The sequence below is a fragment of the Triticum urartu genome, chromosome 6A (assembly GCF_056163025.1).
Source record: "Triticum urartu cultivar PI428250 chromosome 6A, HENAU_Tu73, whole genome shotgun sequence".
Taxonomy (NCBI): Eukaryota; Viridiplantae; Streptophyta; class Magnoliopsida; order Poales; family Poaceae; genus Triticum; species Triticum urartu.
The window spans coordinates 384,351,147-384,379,089 of NC_141878.1; positions in this window are offsets into that span (position 1 = coordinate 384,351,147).

Here is a 27,943-nt window from a genome sequence, read left to right on the forward strand (position 1 = left end):
TAGATGGCAAAACATATAACAAAACTCATGTAGAACTCCTGGGCATATCATGCACACAATAATCATGGCAAAAATGACAAATATCTAATTGGAGCAGCAGATCTAACAATTATCTCAAATAGCATTCTTCTAACAGCATTTAGGGCATCAATATGAACTCAAATGAAAATGATGCAATGAGATGAAATGATGTCTATCTGAGACGAACATTTTGATATGCTATATGCCCCAAACGGAGCTACGGATGAGGAGTTACGACATGATGAACATGAGCAAATAATTAGGGTTTCGGGCAGAACAGTCAACCCAGATGGGATCCGGATCCAGATCTGGCCGGCGTGATCTACGAGGTTCGCTGGAGATGGAGTCGAGGCCGGGCGGAGAGGGCTTGGGGCGTCAGATCCGGGCGGTGAGGGGCCGGAGCGACGCGACGAGGCGGCGAGCACCGGTGGCCGGGGCGGCGCCGACGGAGGTTGGCGGCGGCGGAGGTTGGCGATGGCGATGGCGGGCGGCGGAGGTTGCTGGTGACGATGGCGGGCGGCGGCCGGAGCTGGAGGCTCACCGGCGTGGGAGAAGAGGCGCGCGGGCGGGCGGCGCGAGGGAGCCGGCCGCGGGGGCCGGCTCCGGGCTCCCGGGCCGTGCGGCGGCGGGGACAGGCGATGCGGTGGCAAGGGCGGCGCGACCAACGGGAGGACGCCACGTGGCGGCGGCGGCGCTAGCCGGACATGTCCGTTGGTGAAAGAAATTGTCTGGCGGTGGCGGACGAAGTGGATCTAGGGTTTCAGGAGGAAGGGGAAGGAGAAATTCGGGGGTGTCTTTAAATAGGCATAGAGGGAGCTAGGAATGTCCAAATGAGGTGCGGTTTTCGACCACGCGATCGTGATCGAACGCTCTAGATGATGGAGAGGGTTTTGGTGGGTTTTGGGCCGAAATGGAGGGGTGTTGGGCTGCAACACACACGAGGCCTTTTCGGTCCCTCGGTTAACCATTGGAGCATCAAACGAAGTCCAAATGATACGAATACTTGACAGGCGGTCTACCGGTAGTAAACCAAGGCCGCTTGGCAATTCTCGGTCCAATCCGGAAATTTTTAATCCCCACACATGAGAGAAAGGTAGAAATGACCACCGGAGGAGAACGGAGCGCCGGAATGCAAAAAGGACAACGGGGAAAATGCTCGAATGCATGAGATGAACACGTACGCAAATGCAATGCACATGATGACATGATATGAGATGCATGACAACGATAACAACACACGGAGACAAAAACCCGAACCCGAGAAAATAAAATAACTTAACGCCGGAAACGGCAAGAGTTGGAGTACATATTGGGAAAATCATATCCGGGGTGTTACATGCCCGTTCCAACCGAGGGAATGAGCGTCTCCACGAAGGAGGACAACCGAGGGAGGAAAAGGACTGCTTCCGGGGATTCGAAAGCCGAAGCCTCCAAACAGGAGAAGAAGTCTCCCATAGAGGGTCCTGCCTCGGGCGGTGCTTTTCCCGCACAAAGTCCGCCGGGGGATCAGCCCTCCAACGAGTCGTAAGTGATCCAAAATACTTTAATAGTAAAGGTATGCTATCTTTTTTCTGAGAAAATAACCACCGCATATATCTTGCAGTTCGGGCCTTAGCCCCTCTCAGCTGAGCTCGTCTTCGGGGGATCTTCTTCCAGAGATGATGGAGAGCGAAACGCCTCCCCCGGACTCCTCCGCTCAAGAAGCGGGTGACCCCAAAGTGTCGTCACGGAGGGCCTCTACGGATCCGGTGAGGCCAGAAGATAATCCCATAGACCCCCGAAGTCCCCAGCGTCCGGCTCCCGAAGAGAGCAGACAAAAGAGTCTGGCACCGTCTGGTGTGCGGTCGGACGTTCTGAGGGAGTTGGTGGGGTGAGCGGCGATCTCAGAAGAACACTGTATGCTGATGGGTACGGTGATGGAGAGAATCTCATCCGCCGAAAGCGGATTACATGAAGCCTTTATGAGTCTACTGACAGGCTTTGAGGTACGTGAGATAATATGTGATAGTACTGCACATGTTAGGTGTGCCCTATGTAGATAGTAGCCCCTGAGACTCTGGTTGTCGTCGAGAATGGCGGCAAATAGAGGATCATATTCCCAGGCAATAACCAGACTGCCCCTATGTGCAGGTGGTGGAAGCTCCAGTGGCTAGCCGGACTAGTGAGTTTGCCAAATTAAAACGGCAACTGGATGCGGCAGACGCCGACATCGAGCTTGTTAACAAGAGGCTTGACGAGGCACAGGGTAAGTGTTATTATCTGGTGAATGCCACATAGTAAGAGCAGCATAATGCCAGTATCTTTAATATGTTGTGACTGCAGATGGAGCTGCCATCGTGGAAACCTTGTGGGCAGAACTTGCCCGAGCCAAGGAATAAGCGAGGATTAGTAATGCCGCTGCTTTGAAGGCGGTCGAAGAGTTGAAAGCCGAGAAGGCCACACATTGCGAGAGCCAAGAGAAGATGGCCAAGATGGCCGTAGAATTAAAAGACACTGCCGACCGTTGCCGAGTCCTTGAAAAAGAAAACCGAGCGAAGGCAGCGGACCTTGAGAAGGCCACGGCGGCGGACAAAGACACCCGTTCTGCTATGAGAGCGAAGAAGGAGGAGCTGCGGGAAGCCGGTGATATTGCGGCTGGGAAACCCTTCATGTTATGGAGGAAGTTCGGAGATCCACGGTATGCCCCTCTGGATCGGCTGTGGAGTTCGGCAGATGCATCTATGGATTTGGCGGTGAGCGCTGCCGATGCGGCCAAGTACTTCCAAGGTCAGACAGATCGTGAAGTGGACAAGCTGTTCTGGTCGCAATTCCATGTTCCAGAGCGTCCGCTTTCATTGACTGACCAGCTAGCCAAATGGGCCGAACTGAATAGGTTGTCCGGACTCGCCATGAGGTCTGTTGTGGATCAGCTATGGCCGAAAAAGCCAAAGCCGAACAGCTATTTCAGCTTAGTGCAACAGTTCCTTGGTGCGGTGCCGCGCATTAATGCGATGAAGAGGTCGGCGTGCATAGAAGGCTCGCGGATGGCCCTTGCCCGTGTTAAAGCATACTGGGCGGAGATGGACGCTACCACTGTTGCGGCGCAGGGTTCGGCCATAGGCCGAGTGGCTACCGAGCATTATTTCGAGGAGGTTCTCGAGGGTGCTCGTTTGATAGAGGCCCAGTGCTCGAAGAATATTATGTTTGAGTGATATGTATTCTCATTGTAAACACAATGCTTTTATGAAGTTTTTATAAGGCTATGTTTATACTTTTGCCTGAAAGTAGTATGATGCCTCCTGTGCGGCCGTTTATGTATACATGTGTATAACCTGAAAGATTGCAGCCGTCGGCTTCAACCCCCACGCATATAATGCGGAGGTGCTCGCAAAAAACGCGTGTTCACACTTAACCCAATGTCTTGGTCCTATTAAGGAGGTGATAGCTTAGAGAGCGAGGCAACCGGACTATAATGCTTTAACACTTTCACTTAGTCATAGGAGTTTGACAGTGGGGCTACTAGATAGCCCCTGGTGGCTCCGCACTCTCCCGATCGCGGGGTGCGTACATGCCTGGCCGGAAAACGACCCTTTGTTAAGGCGGAGGAATTCTAACATTCCGATAGGTCATCGAGTGGTTGACCAGTCTCACGCTATATCATGACAGTCAGTTTTCGGCTTTCTCTACTGAGGTGCTCGTCCGGATGAACCAGGGCACAATCGCAGTAGTTCTCCTGGTGCTACCTTAACCGATAAAGCAGAACGTAAGGCACCAAAACACAGGAGTCGGGCAAAACCAACATTTGACCAAAGACAATGATTCGGAGCTGATGCATATAAGGCCAAACTCGCGACGCCGAACACTCCCTAAGGTATTCGATCTTTATGGTATAAACCGGGCCTAAATAGTGCCCTTTGTAAGAAGCCCCTTGTGTCCAGGTACATGCATTATTCTGACGTGGCCACATGCCAAGACGTCAGCATCCTTCTCAACTATGGTGAGAATTTGGTGGATATGTATCAACAAGAGACAGTAAAAAAGGTTTACGCAGGGTCTTAATCTAAAAAGAATCCTTGGAGCGGGTCCCTGCTGCACGTCTGCACCTGTGTCTCTGTTGTCCCGTATCCTGGACGGGTGTAGCACGATGATCATCTGTAAAAGAGAGGAACTTAGGTGGAAAAGTTGTCGTGCAAAAACATAGTTTTTAAAGAAACCATATATAATTCAAGATGAGTAAAAATTGTCACTTGTCTGCGCGTGTCGAGCCCCTTGTATTTGTAATAGGGGTGTGACCATTGATCCGGTATGAATTACATATAGCTTCGCCGGACTCGTCTAACCGTGTTCGAGGTCTTGACGACCTGTTAAATGCTTTAGTTGGTGAGGCCGTTTTTAGTGTGTGGCTGCCAAGGCAGCCGCACTCTCTTCAGCGCGCAAATATCGCTTAATACTTCTGTTTACTGTAATGATGCCATGTGGGCCGGGCATCTTGAGTGTGAAGGAAGCATAGTGCGGTATTGCATTAAAGCGAGCGAAAGCTTCACGTCCGAGTAGTGCTTGATAGCCACTTTGGAACGGAGCGATGTGGAAGGTTAAATGTTCGCTACGGAAGTTATCGGGGAAGCCGAATATAACCTTTAGTAGCAGGGAGCCCGTGCAATGAGCCCCTTGGCCTGGCGTTACTCCTTTAAAGGTAGTATTGCTATGGCAAATTTTTGTTGGGTCTATCCCCATTTCGCGGATTGTGTCCTGGTATATCAGGTTTAGACTGCTGCCACCGTCCATCAGGACTCGTGTGAAGTGGTATCCGTCAATTATTGGGTCTAATACCAGGGCAGCCCATCCTGCACGCCGGATACTTGCTGAGTAATCACGATGGTCGAAAGTGATCGGTTGAGACGATCAGTGGCAGGACTCCGCGGTGATAGGCCCTTGGGCATATTTTTCTGGGAGTGCCGTTTTGTTTCTTCCTTTGATCACGTGTAACACATTTACTGTTTTGACTTCTGGTGGAAATTTATTTTGTTCCCCAGTGTCTTGCTTGAGAGGCTCATCCTCGTCTTTGCTTGGTGTATCCTCCCCCTTGTGTACGGCGTTGAGCTTGCCGGACTGCTTGAAGACCCAACATTTTCTATGGGTATGATTAGCGGGTTTACCAGGGGTTCTATGGATCTGACATATTTGGTCTAGAATTTTGTTTAGGCTGGACAGTTCGTCTCTGGCGCCTTTAGTGGGCGGCTTTTGCTGACCTGGCTGAGAGCTTTTGAATCCGGCGTTTACTGCCGTGCTCTTCGTGTTGTCTTCTTTATTCCGGCGTTTGTTATTGTTGTTGCGCCATGATTTCCCGTTTCTATCTCTAAATTCAGATGTACTGGGATCGCTGGTGCTGTATCTGGCTAGCCAACTGTCCTCACCCACTCAAAAGCGGGTCATGAGGCTTGTTAATGCTGCCATTGTTCTCGGCTTTTCTTGGCCGAGGTGTCTGGCAAGCCATTTGTCACGGACACTATGCTTAAAAGATGCCAAGGCTTCGACGTCCGGACAGTCGACAATTTGGTTCTTTTTAGTAAGAAACCTATTCCAAAGTTTTCGGGCTGACTCTCCGGGCTGTTGAGTTATATGACTCAAATCGTCCGCGTCCGGAGGTCGGACATAAGTCCCTTGAAATTTTTCCTGAAAAGCGTCTTCGAGCTCTTCCCAGCTTCCAATGGAGTTTTCGGGGAGGCTTTTAAACCAGTGACGAGCTGGCCCTTTAAGCTTGAGGGGTAAGTACTTGATGGCATGGAGATCATCTCGTCGAGCCATATGGATATGGAGGATATAGTCCTCAATCCAGACCCCAGGGTCTGTTGTTCCGTCGTATGCCTCTATGTTTACGGGTTTGAATCCCTCTGGAAATTCATGGTCCAGCACCTCGTCGGTGAAACATAGGGTGTGTGCGGCACCCTTGTATCTGGGTGTACCGCGTTGTTCGGATGTTTATTGTGTTACATCGTATGCTGGGGCGCGCTTGCGTGGTCCATAGATGGATCTGGTTGCGTCGTCCTTTTGGTGCGAGCCCTCGCGTGGATCGCGTATTGGCTTGTGAGTGGCATTGTTGCCACTCGATGTTGGCCGTGAGGTCGTCTATCCAGCCAGGTGGCTGTTTTGATTTTTGGTTGTGGGGGGGTCTGAGGCCTCCTCATCGAATTCAGGTAGCAACTTCCGCTTTGGGTAGCTCTTGGTGGGGCGATTGTCGCCGTACTTCGCTGCTGTGTTGAGTACTTTACTCCATCTGATTTGGAGTGTGTCCTGCGCAGCCTTGAGCCTTTCCTTCTGCTATTTTAGACTCCTCGCGGTGGCAACAAGCCTTTGACGGGCATTCTGCTGCTCCGGGTGCCTGTCTGGCGTTATCTCGTCCGGACTATTATCTTTGATAGAATTAGTTTGTTCGGTTTGATTCTCCGTATTGCCGTAGTCCGGCAGTGGTTCGCCCTGCTCCAACGCTGGGTCTGTATGATCGTTATTTCTGCCGAGGCGGGATTTGGGGCGGCGCTTGCGCTGCCGCTTTGACTGCTTCTCGAGGGAACAAGCCTTCGGTGCGTCCTTCCGTTCCTCGTCGTCGTCTTCTTTTGGTGTGCCCACCATGTATACATATGATGAGGTGGACGTCCAACGCCCTGTGGGCGGTGGTTCCTCTTTGCTTCCCGCATCGTCGTCCATACCGTCGATGTCTTCGGAGTCGAAGTCGAGCATGTCGGTTGAGTCATCGACAGTGGCTATTAAGTGGGTGGTGGGTGGGCGTCGAATTTCTTCATCGTCCGCATCCCAATCCTGTTGGCCATAATCCGGCCAGGGCTCTCCTGACAAAGAGAGAGACCTTAGTGAATTCAGAATGTCGCCGACGGGCGAATGCTAAAAGATATCCGCGGTGGTGAATTCCATGATCGGTGCCCAATCGGATTCGATTGGCAGGGGCGCGGATGGTTCGGAGTCCGGCGCCTTGGAGTCACGGGCTGCGCAGAGGGTTAGGCTGGTGTTCGGCTCGATCATCGTTGAGACTGCAGCCCCTGAGGCGGTGTCTAACCACCCGTCCTCGACTGGCGCAGTTGGCTCCGGGCTAAGGGTCGGAACTGATGCGGGCGCAGCCTCTGGGGTACTGTTCGGTGGCAGAGCTAGGTCATACCCATCGCGACAGTGCGGCGCGCCTGGCTGTGGCTCAAACTCGTCGAAGATCAAGTCTTCACGGATGTCGGCCGTGTAGTTCAAACTTCCAAGTCTGACCTGACGGCCAGGGGCGTAGCTTTCAATCTGCTCCAGATGGCCAAGCGAATTAGCCCGCAGTGCAAAGCCGCCAAATACGAAGATCTGTCCGGGGAGAAAAGTCTCACCCTGGACCGCATCGCTATCGATGATGGTAGGAGCCATCAAGCCTAACAGAGACGACACAGAGGAACTCTCAATGAAAGCACCAATGTCAGTGTCAAAACCGGCGGATCTCGGGTAGCGGGTCCCGAACTGTGCGTCTAGGCCAGATGGTAACAGGAGGCAAGGGACACGATGTTTTACCCAGGTTCGGGCCCTCTTGATGGAGGTAAAACCCTACGTCCTGCTTGATTGATATTGATGGTATGGGTAGTACAAGAGTAGATCTACCACGAGATCAGAGAGTCTAAACCCTAGAAGCTAGCCTATGGTATGATTGTATGTTGTGATTGTTGTCCTACGGACTAAAACCCTTCGGTTTATATAGACACCGGAGAGGGTTAGGGTTACACAAGGTCGGTTACAAAGGAGGAGATATCCATATCCGTATTGCCTAGCTTGCCTTCCACGCCAAGTAGAGTCCCATCCGGACACGAGACGAAGTCTTCAATCTTGTATCTTCATAGTCTAACAGTCCGGCCAATGGAGATAGTCCGGCTGTCCAGAGACCCCCTAATCCAGGACTCCCTCAGTTTTCTTGTGCCTTCCGACTGACACTGTTCGGAATCTTCCCCGAAGAGCCAGCGACCACCAGCAGAGCAGCCTACCTCTGCCGTCCATGCCCCACCGCATAGCCGTAGTTGCGCTGCCCCCGGCCAATCCACAAAGACTCACCATCATGCAGATCCGGCCACAGTAGTACCTTCAACGCACACAACTCTAAGATAGCCACCTAAGTGTTGCTTCCACGGTGAACTTGCGCCCCCACACCCTTACGATAGACACCAGCCAACAGGCAGCCTAGGAGCTCCGCCGCCTCGAGGGGTGGTGCTTCACATTGGGAATCGATTGGCCCAAAATAAAAATTCAGATGACTGACGCCTAAATAAAGTGATTTAAGATGAGTGTACGACCTATCTTGTGGCCCGGTGAAGTAGGCAGCTCCAGTTGCCGAGTCGGTGAGGTCGGCGCGGTTGCGGTGGCTCCCAGCGATAGGAAAGCAGATATGTCGCGACGGTTGACGGCTAAGGGGAAGCAGCACCGGGGCCCTGGACGCATCCGAAGTTGGAGCTGCTCTAGCGCCGTGCACAACGGCGCGGGTGAATCCGCTCCGGTACGGTTCACGCGGTCGTCATCGAGGCAGCTCTGGCAGGATAGAGTAAGAGGCACATGTCCCAGTGCATGACGGCAAATGGACAGCGTCTCCGACAATGGGGAGGAGGGTGGCTGTGAATTTGGTATGGTGGGGGCGCCATGGAGGAGGGGCTGAGGTTTCGTGGCTGGGGAGAAAGGAGCTTTAGGGTTGAAGGTGATTTGGCACCCACGATGTATGAATGGGGAATTGGGAGGGGGAACCATGTCTTACAGACGCATTTGTCTGAAATGTGGGGGGAGTTACAGTTCTACCCCTGCCTTTAGGCTTCTGGGCTTGGGTCTTTGTCTTGAGGGTCGAGGATAGTAGAGTAACTTTGCTTCTCCCAAATAGTGGGCTCGAGTGATTTCGAGAAAGGAGGGTGTGTTTTGAAATAGTGGGCGCAAGCGATTTCGGATGAGGAGGACGTGTTTTGAAATAGTGGGCGTGAGCGATTTCGGCCAAGGAGAGGGTGTTTTGCCGCCCATGGTTATGAATTATTCAGCACCTATCATTTCCGCCGAGGAGAAGGCGCGCATGGATGAATTTACGAACCTACCCTCGATGTACAACGGCCAATTGGTGTGTGTCCCACATAGGCCAGTAATTTCGCATCTCCCATTTATTTGCTCGGGTGAATTCCACCGAGCAGAGGGTGTTTAGCGGTTTGTTCAAAGTTAGGGAGAATGAGCATCCACGTCTACCTTACCAAGTCGGTTCGTATGGTGAGCAATTTAACTGGGCCAGTTTAAGTATGGAATCAGAGTGTTCCATTTCAAAAAAAGTCGATTCGGATCAAATTTTGAAATATTAGCTTGCCACTTCTTTTTTAGATGGTGAGATGGTGCTCGGCACTAATGTGTTTTTACATGCTCGTTGCTAACGATTTACTATACGACAAATAGTTGACCCACTCAAAAACGGGAATCAAACCCAAAATGAAATGTCTCGATTCAGAAATAGCGCGTTCACTAGGTCAAAATAGTGAACTGAATCCAAAATTGAACACCTCAATTGAGTAGCATGTTGTATGATAGTACTCCATGGACATGCTGAAAGTCAAATTAATGAACTTGTTTGATACGCATATCTCCGTTCATGTGTGGATTGCAGACAACATGCTCTCCAATTCAAATATTTGAATGCAAATTTATATCGAAACATGGTTTATATTAGTCTTTGATGCATAAACGTGACCTCCCCCTCTCCCGGACTCCTGTTCTCTCTCTTGTCGTCAGTCTTCAATTCTATCGCATGCATCCAAACACAAACCTCGTCGGTCCCTCTCCCTCTCTCTCTATCTCTCTCTCTCGCTCTCTCTCTCTCTCTCTCTCTCTCTTCTGTGTGTGTGGGAGGGGGTCTTTCTAGTTCGCATGCGCACTCCATGTATAGGTCTCTCTGGCACACAATGTATGATTCTCTAGTCGAAGCTAAATATATAGGGTGCACTCATCGTACGCACACAAATTCCCTAGCTCATTTCCTGTAACTCTCTCACGCACCACTCTGCCGTCTCGGAGCTCTTCCCCCTCTCTCTCTCTCAAAATCTCCATCTCCCTGGGTTACACATACACATGCATATCTCACTCGCACTCGATAGACCCATCTAGAACTTTCTCCCTCGTTCTCTCTCCATCTCACATGCATGCACACACAATCTCATGCCTAGCTAAGTATGATTGTCTCTCACTCAATTGTAGGCACACGCGGTCCCCCCTATGGATATGACTAATTCTTAGTTTCCATCACAGACATATGCATTGTCTCTTTCCCTCACTTGGTCTATCTCGATTTCTCCCGGGGCATCTTTCTATCGCACACACACCTCATCCCTTGATCTCTCACCCATATAGCCCCCTCACGATCTCGAGGAGATTTATCTATCACAAATGCACCCTCTCTCCCTCCCCATGCGTCCATCTTCTCCATGCGTCCCTCTCGACCTTTGTCCCTTGCTAACCAGACCTCTATTGGACATGTGCTACATGGGTGTCTCTCTCCGTTGCAAACAATCACGCACTAGCTATCTTTGTGTATCTGCTCACCTTGCTTTTCTATCTCGGAGATGCATGCGTGATATGTTTGCATAAGAAACGAACACACACTCTCTCTCTATTTTATCGTTTGTTGTCCCTTTCTCTTTCACACACACACACTATTTTTGCACACTCACTCATTATCCTTCACACCCACTTGATCTCTCTCGACTTAGGTACTCTCTCCGGTCCATAGCATATAGATTTATTGAAAAGTCAAACTTCACATAGTTTGACCAGGTACGTGGAGAAACACATTTACATCTAGAACAGCAAACATATATCATTAGATTCATCATGAGATGTAGTTTCGTATGATGTATCTTTGGTATTGTAGATATAAATAATATTTGCATAAACCTGGTCAAAGTTTCCAAAGTTTGACTTCTAACAGATTTATATGCGCTGCATTATCGAACGAATGGAGTATCTCTTTCCCCCTCTCAGCTATCTGACGCACCACTCAGTCGTATCGGGGCTCCTCTATCTCTCTCAAACTTTATATTTCACTAGTTCACACATACACATATCTCGCTCGTGCTACATAGACCCATCTAACAATCTCCGCCCTTGTTCTCTCTCTATGTGGCATGATACGTCCATTTTGCATCATGCTTTTATATCGATATTTATTGCATTATGGGCTGTTATTACACATTATGTCACAGTACTTATGCATATTCTCTCTTATTTTACAAGGTTTACATGAAGAGGGAGAATGCCGGCAGCTGGGGTTCTGGGCTGGAAAAGGAGCAAATATTAGAGACCTATTCTGCACAGCTCCAAAAGTCCTGAAGCTTCACAGAAGTTATTTCCAGAATATATAAAAAATACTAAGCGCAAGAAGTACCAGAGGGGGCCACCCACCAGCCATGAGGGTGAGGGCGCGCCCAACCCCCCTAGGTGTGCCCCCTACCTCGTGGGCCCCCTGGTGGCCCTCTGATGCCCATCTTCTGCTATATGGAGTCTTTCATCGAGGAAACAATCATAAGCAAGCTTTCGGGATGAGACTCCGCCGCCACGAGGCAGAACCTTGGCGGAACCAATCTAGGGCTCCAGCGGAGCTGTTCTGCCGGGGAAACATCCCTCCGGGAGGGGGAAATCATCACCATCGTCATCACCAACGATCCTTTCATCAGGAGGGGGGCAATCTCCATTAACATCTTCATCAGCACCATCTCATCTCAAACCCTAGTTCATCTCATGTATCCAATCTTTGTATCCAAACCTCAGATTGGTACCCGTGGATTGCTAGTAGTGTTGATTACTCCATGTAGTTGATGCTAGTTGGTTTACTTGGTGGAAGATCATATGTTTATATCCATTATGCATATTAATACCCTTCTGATTATGAACATGAATATGCTTTGTGAGTAGTTACGTTTGTTCCTGAGGACATGGGAGAAGTCTTGCTATTAGTAGTCATGTGAATTTGGCATTCGTTCGATATTTTGATGAGATGTATGTTGTCATCCCTCTAGTGGTGTCATGTGAACGTCGACTACATGACACTTCACCATTGTTTGGGCCTAGAGGGAGGCATTGGGAAGTAATAAGTAGATGATGGGTTGCTAGAGTGACAGAAGCTTAAACCCTAGTTTATGTATTGCTTCGTAAGGGGCTGATTTGGATCCATATGTTTCATGCTATGGTTAGGTTTACCTTAATACTTCAGTTGTAGTTGTGGATGCTTGCAATAGGGGTTAACCATAAATGGGATGTTTGTCCAAGTCAGGACAGTACCCAAGCACCGGTCCACTCACATATCAAATTATCAAAGTACCCAACGTGAATCACATGATCGTGATGAAAACTGGCTTGATGATAATTCCCATGTGTCCTCGGGAGCGCTTTCCTTCATATAAGAGTTTGTCCAGGCTTGTCCTTTGCTACAAAAAGGATTGGGCCATCTTGCTGCACCTTATTTACTTTTATTACTTGCTACTCGTTACCAATTACCTTATCACAAAACTATCTATTACCGATAATTTCAGTGCTTGCAGAGAATACCTTGCTGAAAACTGCTTATCATTTCCTTCTGCTCCTCGTTGGGTTCGACACTCTTACTTATCGAAAGGACTATGATAGATCCCCTATACTTGTGGGTCATCAAGACTCTTTTCTGGCGCCATTGCCGGGGAGTGAAGCGCCTTTGGTAGGTGGAATTTGGTAAGGAAAAATTTATATAGTGTGCTGAAATTTACTGTCACTTGTTACTATGGAAAGTAATCCTTTGAGGGGCTTGTTTGGGGTATCTTCACCCCGACCGGTAGAGCAAATAGTTGCCCCTCAACCTACTGGACCTACTGAAATGAAAATGTTTACTTCAAAATTCCTTCGGGTATGATAGAGAAACTGTTATCTAATCCTTTTGCAGGAGATGGAACATTGCATCCCAACTTACACTTAATCTATGTGGATGAAGTTTGTGGATTATTTAAGCTTGCAGGTATGCCCGATGATGTTATCAAGAAGAAGGTCTTCCCTTTATCTTTGAAGGGAGATGCATTGACATGGCATAGGCTATGTGATGATATGGGATCATGGGACTACAAACGGTTGAAAGTGGAATTCCATCAGAAGTTTTATCCTATGCATCTTGTTCATTGTGATCGTAATTATATATATAATTTTTGGCCTTGCGAAGGAGAAAGCATCGCTCAAGCTTGGGGGAGGCTTAAGTCAATGTTATATTCATGCCCCAATCATGAGCTCGGAAGAGAAATGTTTATTCAAAATTGTTATGCTCGGCTTTCTGACAACAATCGCTCCATGCTTGATACTTCTTGTGCTGGTTCTTTTATGATGAAGACTATTGAAATCAGATGGGATTTATTGGAGAGGATTAAATGCAACTCTAAAGATTGGGATCTCGACAAAGGTAAGGAGCCAGGTATAACACCTAAGTTTGATTGTGTTAAATATTTTATGGATACCGATGTTTTTCGTAAAATTAGCACTAAATATGGACTTGAATTTGAGATAGTAGCTTCTTTCTGTGAATCCTTTGCTACTTGATGAGGATATGTACCTAGGGTAGGGTCATAGGCCTGACCTAGACACTGTCCCCTAGGACATCGCCCTAAAACCAGAAGCATTCGAAGAGGAGTCATCATCCACTCGACCATGAGGACTTCCACTCGGAAGACTTGAAGTCACTCGACCGCGGAGACTGTCACTTGACCACCAGAAGGTCTAAGGTCACTCCGAACTGCAACGGTCGGACATCACCTCATAGCTTTAATCGTCATTATGTCTTTATTTACTAGTTTTACCAGTAACGTCTCCCCTTTAATGTACCTTAAACCCTCTGAAACGTGGGTTGGCTGGGGTCCTGGCGCACTCTATATAAGCCACCCTCCTCCACAGGCACAAGGGTTCGCATCTTTTGTAAACTCACACACACATATAATCCAGTCGACCGCCTCAGGGCACCGAGACGTATGGCTGTTACTTCTTCCGAGAAGGGCCTGAACTCGTAAAACTCGTGTGTACAACTACTCCATAGCAAGGATCTTGCCTCCTCATACCTACCCCCCATTCAACTATCAGTCTTAGATCCACGACAGTTGGCGCCCACCGTGGGGCAGGTGTCTTAGCAGTTTATTGGAGAAGTTGAGATTCTTCCAATTCCCATCATCATGGTTTCCGGCGGAGGATTGGCTGATGGCCGCGAGATCCGTCTCGGCGCGCTCGTCTTCACCGCCGACGACTCCGCTTGGCTCCAAGAGGCTCCACTCGACGTCGAGGCGCTCCCCGTCCATGGGGCAACGCACTTCTGTGCATGCGTTCGCGGCGTCCTTCTTTGGCAACCATCGAATCCACATCAATCGACTCCTACGGCAACCTCCCTTTCTGTTGTTCGCCGGTGCCTGCGATCCGGTCGGTCGCGGCTTCAGCGGTGGGTGAGGCACACGGTGGCCCGCCAATCGGCCACCCCACAAATCGTGGCAATCAAGCCCGATGAAACTCTCTACAGCCTGTTTGATCTGTCGACTGGCTCCGTCGAGACTGCGTCCGAATGCGACAGCAGCGACCCCGCGGCGGAAGTCTTGATGGTCAATGGACCATGCAGTCCTCCTGGATTCACCCGTGAAGGCACTGGCGATGGCGGCGGCGATCCGTCGCGTGTTCACGAGGAGTACCGCCCCGAACCCCTCACTTCGCAGCGAAGGGAAGATCTTCGCCGCCGTAATATGGATGCGCTTCACACTCCTATCGTTGGAGAAACCACTGAGGCCCAGGCCTTGGAGGAGGTGCGCCTGGCCAACTTGGCTGAGCGCACTCGACTGGAGAACCTCCAGCACGCACTCGACGAGCGTGCTCGGCAGCGGATTCCCGAGTCTAGTCGACGACAACTTTTTTCGCCTCCGACTCAGGTATACCGAACTCCGATCCAGAATCTCACAGCTGTAGCTCGAATAGTAGAGTCAATTCAACCTTCTCAGTCAGAAGCTGGCCGAGGTTTGATGCAGATCCGGGCTTTACTCCGAGCAGCGGGGGAGCAGAATACAGCAGTATCTCAGTCGCGGAATAGGATTCATAGCAGGTCTATGGTGGCGGATACTGTCCAGTCTGCCCATAGCCCGAGATCGCCTCCGCGGCGTGAGGGACGTGGGTACCAGCAAGATCAGTACAGGAACCATGAGCAGTTTGATCATAGACTCGACCACAATGACCATCGTCGAGTCCCACGCCTCCTCCAAGGAGTGGGTCATACGTGCCTCGGTGGCAAGATGACAGGCGCCCCCACAACGACGAACGAAGAATTCCAGTCGACCCCAGATAGCCAGGTTTTGATGCAAGGTCTATCCTCGTTCAAGTTCTGGTTGATAGGAACAGAGCTCACAGAGAAGGCCACAAAAGAGATCATCCGACTCGAAGCAGGGTGCACGTTTCAGGACCCGAGTGTTTCAGCAGAGCCATTAGAGCAGCAGTGATTCCTCCCAACTTCAGGTTGGCGACTAGAGTCAGCAAGTTCACCAGCAAGTCCAAGCCAGACACTTGGCTTGAGGATTATCGAGTGGCTGTACAGATTGGTGGTGGCAATGATGATGTGGCCATGAAGCACCTCCGCTTGATATTGGAGGGCTCTGCCAGAGCGTAGTTGAATCAGTTGGCTCCTGGCAGCATATATAGTTGGGAGGAACTTGCTTGAGTGTTTGTTAGGACCTTTGAAGGCACATGCAAAAGGCCGGCAGGGTTAACAGAATTGCAGTGTTGTGTCCAAAAACCGAATGAAACTTTGAGGGATTATATTCAGAGATGGATCACGTTACACCATACAGTGGAGAATGTGTCAGATCACCAAGCAATTTGTGCCTTCAAGGAAGGCGTCAAGTATCGGGAGTTGAATCTGAAATTCGCTCGGACAGGAGATATGACTCTGACTCGGATGATGGAGATTGCCACCAAATATGCCAATGGTAAAGAGGAAGACCGACTCCGGAGTGGCAAACATAAAATAGTCGCCCAAGAAACCGGAGGAGGGAATTCTAGTCGAAAACAGAAGCGAAAGGCTGAACCAGCTGCTCCTGGTGACGCTTTAGTTGTTGCCCAAGGAAAGTTCAAATGAAAGCCCAAAGGGCCCTGGACTCCCAAAAAAGTTAAGGATAAAGATGGGAATGATGTGTTGGATTTACCATGCCATATTCATACCAAAAAATATGATGAGGGGAACATCATTTACCCTAAACACACCACTCGATAGTGTCGTTTCCTGATCCAGAAGTTCCGAGAGAAAGAACCCAAGGAAAAGGAAAAGGAGTCGGACGAAGGTGAAGATAGGGAAGAAGATGATGATGGTTTTCCCAATGTCAATTCCACACTGATGATTTTTGCTGATGTTGAAAGCAAAAGTCGGTTGGAGGTTATTAACAGGGAAGTAAACATGGTTGCTCCTGCAACACCCAGTTATCTGAAGTGGTCCTAGACTGCCATCACATTCGACCAGTCGGACCACCCAGCGCATATAGCCACCCCTAGGAGGCAAGCACTGGTGTTCGACCCAGTAGTCGAAGGCACTCGACTGACTAAAGTGCTGATGGATGGTGGCAGTGGCCTGAATATCCATTATGCTGAAACCTTAAAGGGAATGGGCATTCCGATGTCCAAGCTTAGTGAAAGCAACATGAGTTCCACGGTGTTATACCCGGCAAGAAGGCTCAGTCACTCGGCCAGATCGCACTTGATGTGGTTTTTGGTGATTCCAAGAATTACCGCAAGGAAAAGTTGATGTTTGAGGTAGTGGATTTCAAGAGTGCTTACCATGCCATTCTGGGGAGACCCGCTTATGCATGTTTTATGGCTCGACCATGTTACGTGTATCTCAAATTGAAGATGCCTGGCCTCAAAGGAGTAATCACTGTCACTGGCAATCGGCAGAAGGCAGAAGAGTGCTTCCAGAACGGCTCAAAAATTGCCGATGCACAGATGGCAGTAGTGGAACTACAAGAGTACCAGAAGAATGGAGATCCGAGTGATTTGCTGTGAGCCAAGAAGCCTGCCACAGAGTCCGCATTTCATTCGTCAGGGGAAAGGAAGCCGATTCATATCCACCCGACCGATCCCAATGCTGCTTCGACCCATATCTCGTCAACACATGATAGCAAATAGGAAGAAGCGCTCATCCAGTTCCTCTGTGAGAACTGGGACATCTCTGCATGGAAACCTTCTGACATGCCGGGTGTACCCAGGGGACTGGCTGAGCATCGTTTGCGAGTCAACCCGAAAGTAAAACCAGTCAAGGAACATCTCCGACGGTCCGCCGTCCAGAAGAGAAAAGCAATTGGCGAGGAAGTGGCTCGGCTCCTGGCAGCTGAGTTCATCCGAGAGATTTACCACTCCGAGTGGCTCGCCAATGTTGTCATGGTCCCCAAGAAGGATGATTCACTTCGCATGTGCATTGACTTCAAGCATATCAATCGGGCCTGCCCGAAAGATAATTTTCCTCTTCCCCGCATCAACCAAATGGTAGACTCAACTGCGAGGTGTGAGCGTTTGTCCTTCTTGGACGCCTATTTCGGGTACCATCAGATCCGACTGTATGGACCCAATAAGATAAAAACGGCTTTCATCACTCCATTCGGCCTGAAGAACGCCGGAGCAACATTCATGAGGATGATCCATAAGTGTCTGCTCACTAAAATCAGTCAGAATATGGAAGCATAAATGGATGACATTGTAGTCAAGTCACGTAAAGGTTCCGACCTGCTGGCTGACCTTGCCGAAACCTTTGCCAACCTTAGAAGCTATGATATCAACCTTAATCCATCAAAGTGCACATTCGGAGTTCCTGGTGGAAAGTTACTCAGTTTCCTTGTTTCCGAACGAGGGATCGATGCTAACCCAAAGAAAGTTGGTGCCATTCTTCGGATGAAACGCCCTGTGCGTGTGCACGATGTCCAAAAGCTTACTGGTTGTTTGGCCGCCTTGAGTCGATTCATTTCTCGTCTCGGTGAAAAGGCACTGCCTCTTTACCGACTGATGAAGAAGTCTGATAAGTTCCAATGGACTACCAATGCTGATGCAGCGTTTGTAGAGCTCAAAGCCCTGCTTTCCACCCAGCCGGTGCTTGCTGCACCAATCAGCAAAGAGCCTTTACTGCTTTACATTGCAGCCACTGGACAAGTTGTCAGTACATTACTCACGGTCGAGCGGGAACAAGAAGGAAAAACTTATAAAGTTTAGCGCCCAGTATATTACGTTTCTGAAGTTCTGACTCCGTCAAAGCAAAGACCACAAAGAAGGTTGCACACTATTTCTCTCATCATTCCGTTACAGTCGTCAGCGACGCTCCATTATCGGAGATTTTGAACAACAGAGATGCAACTGGTCGAGTGGCAAAGTGGGCGATTTAACTCCTTCCCATGGATATCAAGTTTGAAGCAAATAAGGCTATTAAGTCCCAAGCAATAGCTGATTTCCTCGCCGAGTGGATCGAACAGCAACTTCCGGCCCAAATTCACTCGGAGCATTGGACCATGTTCTTCGATGGGTCCAAGATGCTGAATGGTTCTGGTGCTGGAGTGGTGTTGGTCTCCCCCGTGGTGACAAACTCAGTTATGTTCTCCAGATTCACTTTGACTCCTCCAACAATGAGGCTGAATACGAGGCACTTCTGTATGGGTTGCGTATGGCCATTTCACTCGGCGTCCATCGCCTCATGGTCTATGGCGACTCAGATTTAGTGGTCAACCAAGTGATGAAGGAGTGGGACGTCATAAGCCCAGCCATGGCTGGTTATTGCAATGCACTAAGAAAGTGAGAAAAGAGGTTTGAAGGGTTAGAGCTGCATCACATTCCTCGACTAAAAAATCAAGCAGCCGATGATCTAGCAAAGATAGGCTCCAAGAGAGAAGCCATTCCGAGTAATGTGTTCCTGGAGCATATTCATGCACCTTCAGTTGAAGAAGATCCCTTCACTGAAGAGCCCCCACAGCCGAAGAGTGCCACTGGTCCGACTGAAATCGAGATTCCAGCCATGGTCGACTTGATCATGGAAGTTTTGGTCATCACCCTTGATTGGACAGTACCATATATCGCATACATTCTTAGAAGGAAACTCCCAGAAGATGAAGAAGAGGCTCGACAGATCGTCCGTGGATCTAAGGCCTTCACTGTGATAAGAGGATAGTTGTTCAGAGAAAGTTTGACTGGAGTTTGCCAGAAATGCATAACACCTGAAGAAGGTCAAGTGATCCTCAATGATATCCACTCGGGGACCTGTGGTCACCATGCGTCCTCTCGTACCATTGTGGCCAAAGCATACCGATCGGGATTTTACTGGCCTCGGGCAAATGAGATGGCACAAGAAATAGTCGACAAATGTGAAGGTTGTCAGTTTTACTCCGACATGTCTCACAAGCCTGCGTCAGCCCTGAAGACCATTCCACTCGTCTGGCCTTTTGCTGTTTGGGATTTGGATATGGTTGGACCTTCGAAGACTGGCAGGAGTGGATTCACTCATGTTCTTGTAGCAGTCGACAAGTTCACCAAGTGGATTGAATCCAAGCCTATCAAGAACCTTGATGCCAGTACTACTGTCAGCTTCATCAGGTAGATAACATTCAGATATGGTGTTCCACACAGCATCATCACTGACAATGGATCAAACTTTGATTCTGATGAGTTCAGGACTTTTTGTGCTTCACAAGGTACTCGAGTCAACCATGCCTCGGTCGTCCACCCCCAGTCGAATGGACAGGCTGAAAGGGCAAATGGATTGATTCTCAAAGGACAGAAACCCCAACTGATGCGTGACCTCAAACACGCAACAGGAGCCTGGGTCGATGAACTTCCATCAGTATTATGGGGATTGAGGACAACTCCCAATCGGTTGACTGGCAGAACCCCGTTTTTCTTGGTTTATGGAGCCGAAGCTGTACTTCCGAGTGACTTGCTCCACAATGCACCCCGAGTTGAGATTTTCATAGAGGAAGATGCAGAACAAGCATGACAGGATGCAGTTGAACTCCTTGAAGAAGAAAGAGAGATGGCCTTGATCCGATCAACCATCTATCAGCAAGACCTGTGTCGATTCCATGCCAGAAACGTGAGGGGTCGAGCATTTCAAGAGGGAGACTTAGTTCTCTGAGTGGATCAGTAGAAACCACACAAGCTTGCTCCCTCTTGGGAAGGCCCCTTCGTGGTCACGAGAGTGATCCTCAATGGAGTGTACCACCTTTACGATGTCGAGCACAAGAAAGACGAGCCGCACGCCTGGAATGCGGAGCTGCTCTGGCCCTTTTATACTTAAACACTCAGTCTGCTGAGATGTAATAAAAAACACCATTGTATTTGTATTTTGTTTATCAAAGACAAGAGTTTTACAGTGTTCTAAAAAGATTGTCAATTGTTTATGTCTATTTCTGAAATCCCCTAGTGGGTGGCTTAGCTGTGAACCCGTTTCGCCTAAGTTGAAAAAATCCTACCGAGTGATGAGCAAACCTCTCACTCGGGGGCTTAGCTGCGAACCCATTTTGCCTAAGATGAAAAATCCTACCGAGTGATGAGCAAGCCTCTCACTCGGAGGCTTAGCTACAGTCCAGTACTCGCCTAAGTTGAAAAAAATCCTACTGAGTGATGAGCGAGCCTCTCACTCAGAGGCTTAGCTGCAGTCCAGTACTCACCTAAGTTGAAAAAATCCTACTGAGTGATGAGCAAGCCTCTCACTCGGAGGCTTAGCTGCAGTCCAGTACTCGCCTAAGTTTCAAGAATCCTACCGAGTGATGAGCAAGCCTCTCACTCGGAGGCTTAGCTGCAGTCCAGTACTTGCCTAAGTTGAAAAATCCTACCGAGTGATGAGCAAACCTCTCACTCGGGGGCTTAGCTGCCAACCCGTTTCGCCTATGTTGAAACAATCCTCCCGAGTGATGAGCAAGCCTCTCACGCGGAGGCTTAGCTGCAGTCTAGTACTTGCCTAAGTTGAAAAAATCCTACCGAGTGATGAGCAAGCCTCTCACTCGGAGGCTTAGCTGCAGTCAAGTACTCGCCTAAGTTGAAAAAATCCTACTGAATGATGAGCAAGCCTCTCACTCGGGGGCTTAGCTGCAGTCCAGTACTCGCCTAAGTTGAAAAAATCCTACCGAGTGATGAGCAAGCCTCTCACTCGGGGGCTTAGCTGCAGTCCAGTACTCGCGTAAGTTGAAAAAATCCTACCGAGTGATGAGCAAGCCTCTCACTCGGAGGCTTAGCTGCAGTCCAGTGCTCGCCTAAGTTTCAAGAATCCTACAGAGTGATGAGCAAGCCTCTCACTCGGAGGGTTAGCTACAGTCCAGTCCTCGCCTAAGTTGAAAAAATCCTACCGAGTGATGAGCAGGCCTCTCACTCAGAGGCTTAGCTGCAGTCCAGTACTCGCCTAAGTTTCAAAAATCCTACCGAGTGATGAGCAAACCTCACACTCGGGGGCTTAGCTACAGCCTAGTGCTCGCCTAAGTTTCAATAATCCAACTGAGTGATGAGCAAACCTCGCACTCGGGGGCTTAGCTGCAGTCTAGTGCTCGCCTAAGTTTCAAAAATCCTACCGAGTGATGAGCAAACCTCACACTTGGGGGCTTAGCTGCAGTCTAGTACTCGCCTAAGTTTCAAAAATCCTACCGAGTGATGAGCAAACCTCATACTCGGAGGCTTAGCTGCAGCGCCGTGCTCACACAAGTTTCAAAAATCCTATCGAGTGATGAGCAAACCTCACACTCGGGGGCTTAGCTGCCGCCCCGTGCTCGCCTAAGTTTCAAAAATCCTACCGAGTGATGAGCAAACCTCACACTCGGGGGCTTAGTTGCAGCCCCGTGCTCGCCTAAGTTTCAAAAATCTTACCGAGTGATGAGCAAACCTCACACTCGGGGACTTAGCTGCAGCCTAGTAGCCACCTATGTCGAAAAACCACCCTTATCTGCGAGGATGCCGAGGTGCAGGTCAACTGCAATCCTCTCATGAAGCTGCGCTACTACAAGTACAATGCCCGCACCATCCCTATCCGCAAGGATGATGAGATACTGGTCGCATGCAATCCTCTCACAGAGCCGCGCTACAAGTACAATGTCCGCTCCATACCTATCTGCAAGGATGACGAGGTGTAGGTCGACCGCAACTCTCTCCTTGGGGTTGCGCCACAAATATAATGTGCGCTCCATCCTTATCCGCAAGGACGGCGAGGTGCAGGTCGACTGGGATATCTCCTTCAGAGTTGCATCTTGAAAGATATTCCGAGTGAAGAACAAGTTTTACTCCAAGACGAATGCAAGCATATGCAGAAGATAAACCAAGATCGGATAAAATCTCAAGAGTTCCAAAACGAAGATAAAAGTACTCGGGCATCGGGCCCGAAGGAGTTTAACGGTTACAAAAACCACTCGGCATTCCGAGGCAAATTTAAGGCAGGAGCAGGGCTTGCAGGCTCGACGAATTCGTCCAAGTTAATTCCATCAGCGATCCGAGTGGCAGCAGCGATGAAATTCTCCATGAAGGACTGGAAGTCATGCCTTTTGGTGTTGGCGACCTTGATCGCCGCTAGCTTATCTTCGCGGGCTTCCTTGAAGTGGACTCTTACCAGCGACAGACCCACGTTAGCACCGCATCGGGCGGAGGACTTCTTCCATTCCTGCACCCGAACGGGGACCTCGTTGAGTCGAGCCATTAGAGACTCGAGATCATTTTGAAGCATTGCCCTTGGCCAGAGCGATGAGTCAATGCATCAAACTGCCACCTTCAGACGAGCAAGATAACTTGTAACACTGGCGACGCGGGATTCCAGTCGAAGCACATTCATGGCAGCCTCGTCGCCGACTGGAGAAAGGATAGGGTCCAAACCCGTCTCGATCCGTCCAGTCTCCTCTTCAAAGTTTTGGCAGAATTCTGCAGTCAAGGAGTTAGTGAGTCGACTGGACAAGACTAACTTTGAAACAGTAAAGCAGTCAGATTAAAAGGGGTACCTTCGAGCATAAGAAAGAGCTTCTTGGTGAGGGTTTCCAGATAAGCTTCCAAGTCATTTCTCTTATGAGACATGTCTTCCAGCTTCTCGTTCAGAGCCACCTTATCCTTCTGCAGACGAGTTGCCTCTCGGTTGGATTCAGTGAGAGAGCACTTCAGCTTGCTTACTTCCTCTTCCAGCGCTCCGACTGAAGCCAGCTTCTTGTCAGCAAGGGTAGTCTTCTCTTGAGCCTCCTTCTGCACAGCTGCAAGGTCCAAATCCTTCTTCTCCAGAGCCAACCTCATTTTCTCTACAAAATAAGCATTTAGATCAAACAAAAGATCGAAGGGATAATTTAAAGGACGATCGACATGAGCAGTTGACAGGCAGTTACCTTCCATACCGGCAACTTCATCTTGAGCCTTCTTCAAGTTTTGTTGGGCCAGCTCCAGGTCAAGGTTGAGTTGCCTCTGCTTATCCTCAAATTTGGCGAACTTGCAAATGAGAGTACAAGATTTCTGCAGAGAGTAAAAGACACATCAATCGACAGGATCAAAGATTATTTACTTCCAAGTGAATGAAGCTTCAAAGATTACTCAGACCCCAACCGACTGCCAGCAGTCGACTGCGGTCTCGGGGACTACACCCAGTGGGTGCACTTGGCATGCCCCCACTGGTTCAGATTCCACTCGGCCGGTCCGCCCAGGTCGAGTGGAAGAAAGGAAAGAGAGAAGTGCTCAGACCCCAGCCGACTGCCAGCAGTCGACTGCGATCTCGGGGACTACACCCAGTGGGTGCACTTAGCGTGCGCCCACTGGTTCAGATCCCATTTGACCAAATCGAGTGGAAGAGTGCAAATACTAAAGACAACAAAACACCCACTTGGTGTACAGATTCGAAGCAGACAATAAGAGATTGTTCGAAGGGAAATATTCAGGTAGCATATCCTAATAGAACAAGTTTAGTCGAAAGTCAATTTACCTGGACATTGGCTCGAAGAGCCGCGCTGGCATCATAAGAAGCCTAGCTATTGTCGTGCACCACCTTCATACGCTCCATCATTACGCTAGCTTGACAGATAGCCTCCGCAGCAGCGTCCGACTGGCTTTCCGGAACATCATAGGTGGTGAAGAAGGGGACAGATGGTCCAGATGCAGCAGCTTGGAGCTCCGAGGCATGAGTTTGGATGGCTGAAGAAAACACTTGTACAGTCGACGGTGTGAGGCGTTCACTCGACACTGGGATAGCAAAAGTTACAGAGGCTCTACCTGCATCTTCGGGCTGTTGGATTGTTGATTCTGTCGCCAGTTCTGACTGAGATATCTTGCCAGCTGCTGCTTTCTTGCTCCTTCTGGGACTCGGTATCACGTCTTCATGATCATCCGGAAGCTCGATAACATTGAGTGGGGATGCAAAGAAATCAGTCGACCCCAAGTGAATCCCCAAAATTTAATCGACCAAGTAATCAAGAACAAGATCACGAGAATTGTACCTGTGTGGGAGGTCACCGCATCTTCCATCTCCTCGTCTTGGTACTGGCGGGTAGAAGTTCCAGAGGTGGCAGCACTACAAATGTCAACATTCAGTCGGTCACATTCTATTACACAAGTCAACCAAAGGATCAGGTTAGATTGTTACCCAGAGATAGTGGGAATGACTACTTTGATTTTGGGCAAAGCCTTCGGTGGTTTGGAATGTGCGGCCTTCGGTGGTTTCGGCACTGGAGACGGCGTAGTCTTGGGCCGCTTCGATGCCTTCTCAGTCGGCACTGGAGAAGACGTCTGAGGGCGCTTTGAAGACTGCCTAGTTGGTGCGGCCACCAGGTCGGGGATGCTTGCCGGGTCGTGAGTGTGCTTGGACCTCCTTTCTCTGCGAGGAGGCGAGACGACTTCTTCGTCATCACTCGGGTCGTCGCTCTCCTCGTCCTCTTCTTCATCCGAGTGCCACTCGCCACTCTCGCCTCCCCCTCGGGATCTTGCTCCTGCTCTCCGTTGGGCATTGAATACATATCAACAAGGGCCTGAAAGACAACGAACAAAAGAAAGACAGTCGACCGTCAACAAGATGTTACATGGTTAATCAAGAAAACACTCGACAATGCAGAATCGCACATGTTCCAGCCGGCGCAAATGGTCGAATGGAACCACCCTCCTGCCCCCCCCCCGGGGTTATCCTTGTTGCGAGTAATGCCTCTCAGCCACTGCTCCACCGTGTCCTCACTGACATCCTCCGGGTGGATCTGAGTGGAATCCTCGATTCCTGAGTACATCCACATCGGATGGTCACGAGCTTGGAGTGGTTGGATACGTCGACTGAGGAAGACCTCCAGCAGGTCCATACTGGTCACTCCGTCGCGGACGAGTTGGACCACCCGCTCGACCATCACCTTCACCTGTGCCTTCTCCTATGGGATCACTCTCAAGGTGGAGGGCTTCTCCACTCGGGCCATGGAAAAGGGGGGAAGTCCAGTCGACTGACCCGGAGTCGGCTGGTCCTTGCAATAGAACCAGGTCGACTGCCAACCCTGGACTGACTCGGGAAGGATCATGGTTGGGAAAGTGCTTTTATTCCTCATCTGAACTCCAAGACCCCCGCACATCTGTATCACTTGCGTCCTCTCGTCACTCGGGTTGGCCTTCTTGACCGTCTGAGAACGACATGTGAATATGTGCTTGAAGAGACCCCAGTGTGGTCGACAACCCATGAAGTTCTCGCACATAGACACGAAAGCGGCAAGGTACACAGTGGTGTTTGGGGAAAAGTGGTGGGGCTGAGCCCCAAAGAAGTTCAAGAAACCTCGAAAGAAAGGACGAGGAGGCAAACAAAACCTGCGGTCGACATGAGTGGCAAGGAGAACGCACTCACCCTCCTACGGCTGCGGCTCGGTCTCGTTCCCCGGGAGACGCACCGATTCATTGGGGATCAGTCCCCCCTCGACCAGGTCGTTGATATCGTCTTGGCTGATTGTCGAGCAAATCCAGTCGCACTGGATCCAGCCAAGCGGCAGGCCGGACCTCGACGAAGACCCGCCCCGGCTGGTCCTCTTCCCTTTCACCTTCGCTGTTGCCTTCTTTGCATGCTCCAATGCCACCGTCTTCTCCTTCCCCATGGCAGCCGATCGAGTTCAAACGGGGCAATGATGCCGAGGGCAGAGGTAGATGCGATGGAGAAAATAGAGGAGGAAGGGGACGAATGAGAACACACTGTGCGAAAAAACCCCGTCCAACGCCTTATATGAGATCATTTCTGAGTGGCTGACTTGTGGGCCCAGGCTATCCGATCAAATCCCGCAACAGTCGCACACGCGATACGTGGCGAAAAAGGTGCCATAGAGATCGAGGCGGCCTGCCTAATCCGTCCCGATTACTGTGGCCTCCCCTGCCCGGCGCGCTTCCCAAAATTCAAATCCCGTGAAATCCGCAGACAACAGAACAACCCGTCAAATGGAAGATTTTTCCCATATCAACACACGAAGCTTAGTAATGAAATTGCACTCGACAAAACCAAGAATGGTTCAAGGCAACTGAACAAGCAGTTGAAGTCATCATGAATGTTCATTCGACCTTTGGACAAGATATTTCCGAAGCGCAAAAGCTGAAACGGAGAGGTTATCAACTCCTTCCCCACTCGAACCCTGAACCATTCGGGGGCTAATGATGATGATATGTACCTAGGGTAGGGTCATAGGCCTGACCTAGACACCCTCCCCTAGGACGTCACCCTAAAACCAGAAGCATTCGAAGAGGAGTCATCATCCACTCGACCATGAGGACTTCCACTCGGAAGACTTGAAGTCACTCGACCACGGAGACTGTCACTCGACCATCAGAAGGTCTAAGGTCACTCCAAACTGCAACGGTCAGACATCACCCCATAGCTTTAATGGTCATTATGTCTCTTTATTTACTAGGGTTACCAGTAATGTCTCCCCTTTAATGTACCTTAAACCCTCTGAAACATGGGCTGGCTGGGGTCGTGGCGCACTCTATATAAGCCACCCCCCTTGAGGGAGTCCTGGATTAGGGGGTGTTCAGGTAGCCGGACTATACCTTCAGCCGGACTCCAGGACTATGAAGATACAAGATTGAAGACCTCGTCCCGTGTCCGGATGGGACTTTCCTTGGCGTGGAAGGCAAGCTTGGTGATGCGGATATTCAAGATCTCCTACCATTGTAACCGACTCTTTGTAACCCTAACCCTATCCGGTGCCTATATAAACCGGAGGGTTGTAGTCCGTAGGCAATCAACTCCATACACAACAATCATACCATAGGCTAGCTTCTGGGGTTTAGCCTCCTTGATCTCGTGGTAGATCTACTCTTGTACTACCCATATCATCAATATTAATCAAGCAGGAGTAGGGTATTACCTCCATCGAGAGGGCCCGAACCTGGGTAAAAAACATCGTGTCCCTTGTCTCCTGTTACCATCCGGCCTTGACGCACAGTTCGGGACCCCCTACCCGAGATCTGCCGGTTTTGACACCGACACCCCTCCACAGGCACAAGGGTTCGCATCTTTTGTAAACTCACACACACATATAATCCAGTCGACCGCCTCAAGGCACCGAGACGTAGGGCTGTTACTTCTTTCGAGAAGGGCCTGAACTCATAAAACTTGTGTGTACAACTACTCGATAGCTAGGATCTTGCCTCCTCATACCTACCCCCCATTCTACTGTCAGTCTTAGATCCACGACACTACTCATGTTGATCTCCCTAAGGATAAGTGGTTTAAATATAATCCTACCATTGAAGTAAAAGTAGTTGCACCTATTAAAGTTGAAGAAAAGACTATCACTTATAATGATCCTATTGTTCCTACTGCTTATGATGAGAAACCACCTTTCCCTGTTAGAATAAAGGATCATGCTAAAGTTTCAACCGTAGTCAACAAAAGTTATATTAGGACACACAAACCCCCTGAGCAAGTTAAAGTTGAACCTAATATTGCTATGGTTAA